This window comes from Dendrobates tinctorius, unplaced genomic scaffold, assembly GCF_039654945.1.
Source record: "Dendrobates tinctorius isolate UK_male_01 unplaced genomic scaffold, ASM3965494v1 ptg000366l, whole genome shotgun sequence".
NCBI lineage: Eukaryota > Metazoa > Chordata > Amphibia > Anura > Dendrobatidae > Dendrobates > Dendrobates tinctorius.
In genome coordinates, this window is record NW_027362032.1 from 2,982,599 (window position 1) to 2,985,874 (window position 3,276).

Here is a 3,276-nt window from a genome sequence, read left to right on the forward strand (position 1 = left end):
GTATATATACACTGCACAGTCCCACTCCTGTCTATACACACTGCACAGTCCCACTCCTGTATATATACACTGCACAGTACCACTCCTGTCCTGTATATATACACTGCACAGTACCACTCCTCCTGTATATATACACTGCACAGCACCACTCCTCCTATATACACTGCACAGTACCACTCGTGTCTTGTATATATACACTGCACAGCACCACTCCTCCTGTCCTGCATATATGCACTGCACAGTACCACTCATGCCATGTATATATATACACTGCACAGTACCACTCCTGTCTATATACACTGCACAGTCCCACTCCTGTCCTGCATATACACACTGCACAGTACCACTCCTGCATATATACATTGCACAGCACCACTCCTGTATATACACTGCACAGTACCACTCCTGTCCTGTATATATACACTGCACAGTACCACTCCTGTCCTGTATATATACACTGCACAGTACCACTCCTGTCCTGTATATATACACTGCACAGCACCACTCCTGTCCTGTATATATACACTGCACAGCACCACTCCTCCTGTCCTGCATATATGCACTGCACACTACCACTCATGTCCTGTCTATATACACTGCACAGTACCACTCTTGTCTATATACACTGCACAGTCCCACTCCTGTATATATACACTGCACAGTACCACTCCTGTCCTGCATATATACACTGCACAGCACCACTCCTCCTGTGATGTATATATACAATGCACAGCACCACTCCTGTCCTGTATATATACACTCCACAGTACCACTCCTCCTGTATATATACACTGCACAGTACCCCTCCTCCTGTATATATACACTGCACAGTACCACTCCTCCTGTATATATACACTCCACAGTACCACTCCTCCTGTATATATACACTGCACAGTACCACTCCTGTCCTGTATATATGCACTGCACAGTACCACTCCTGTCCTGTATATATACACTGCACAGTACCACTCCTGTCCTGCATATATGCATTGCACAGTACCACTCCTGTCCTGTATATATACACACTGCACAGTACCACTCCTGTCTATATACACTGCACAGTTCCACTCCTGTATATATACACTGCACAGTACCACTCCTGTCCTGCATATACACTGCACAGTACCACTCCTCCTGTATTTATACACTGCACAGTACCACTCCTGTATATACACTGCACAGTACCACTCCTGTCCTGTATATATACACTCCACAGCACCACTCCTCCTGTCCTGTATATATACACTGCACAGCACCACTCCTCCTGTCCTGTATATATACACTGCACAGCACCACTCCTCCTGTCCTGTATATATACACTGCACAGCACCACTCCTCCTGTCCTGTATATATACACTGCACAGCACCACTCCTCCTGTCCTGTATATATACACTGCACAGCACCACTCCTGTCCTGTATATACACACTGCACAGTACCACTCCTGTCCTGCATATACACACAGCACAGTGCCACTTTTCCTGTATATATACACTGCACAGTACCACTCCTGTCCTGTATATATACACTCCACAGCACCACTCCTCCTGTCCTGTATATATACACTGCACAGTACCACTCCTCCTGTCCTGTATATATGCACTGCACAGTACCACTCCTCCTGTCTATACACACTGCACAGTCCCACTCCTGTATATATGCACTGCACAGTACCACTCCTGTCCTGTATATATACACTGCACAGTACCACTCCTCCTGTATATATACACTGCACAGCACCACTCCTCCTGTATATACACTGCACAGTACCCCTCCTGTATATATACACTGCACAGCACCACTCCTCCTGTCCTGCATATATGCACTGCACTATCCACTCATGCCCTGTATATATACACTGCACAGTACCACTCCTGTCTATATACACTGCACAGTCCCACTCCTGTATATATACACTGCACAGTCCCACTCCTGTCCTGCATATACACACTACACAGTCCCACTCCTGCATATATACATTGCACAGCACCACTCCTGTATATACACTGCACAGTACCACTCCTGTCCTGTATATATACACTGCACAGTACCACTCCTGTCCTGTATATATACACTCCACAGCACCACTCCTCCTGTCCTGTATATATACACTGCACAGTACCACTCCTCCTGTCCTGTATATATGCACTGCACAGTACCACTCCTCCTGTCTATACACACTGCACAGTCCCACTCCTGTATATATGCACTGCACAGTACCACTCCTGTCCTGTATATATACACTGCACAGTACCACTCCTCCTGTATATATACACTGCACAGCACCACTCCTCCTGTATATACACTGCACAGTACCCCTCCTGTATATATACACTGCACAGCACCACTCCTCCTGTCCTGCATATATGCACTGCACTATCCACTCATGCCCTGTATATATACACTGCACAGTACCACTCCTGTCTATATACACTGCACAGTCCCACTCCTGTATATATACACTGCACAGTCCCACTCCTGTCCTGCATATACACACTACACAGTCCCACTCCTGCATATATACATTGCACAGCACCACTCCTGTATATACACTGCACAGTACCACTCCTGTCCTGTATATATACACTGCACAGTACCACTCCTGTCCTGTATATATACACTGCACAGCACCACTCCTCCTGTCCTGCATATATGCACTGCACAGTACCACTCCTGTCTATATACACTGCACAGTCCCACTCCTGTATATATACACTGCACAGTCCCACTCCTGTCCTGCATATACACACTGCACAGTACCACTCCTGCATATATACATTGCACAGCACCACTCCTGTATATACACTGCACAGTACCACTCCTGTCCTGTATATATACACTGCACAGTACCACTCCTGTCCTGTATATATACACTGCACAGCACCACTCCTCCTGTCCTGCATATATGCACTGCACAGTACCACTCATGTCCTGTCTATATACACTGCACAGTACCACTCCTGTCTATATACACTGCACAGTCCCACTCCTGTATATATACACTGCACAGTACCACTCCTGTCCTGCATATATACACTGCACAGCACCACTCCTCCTGTGATGTATATATACACTGCACAGCACCACTCCTGTCCTGTATATATACACTCCACAGTACCACTCCTCCTGTATATATACACTGCACAGTACCACTCCTCCTGTATATATACACTGCACAGTACCACTCCTCCTGTCCTGTATATATGCACTGCACAGTACCACTCCTCCAGTATATATACACTGCACAGTACCACTCCTCCTGTCCTGTATATATACA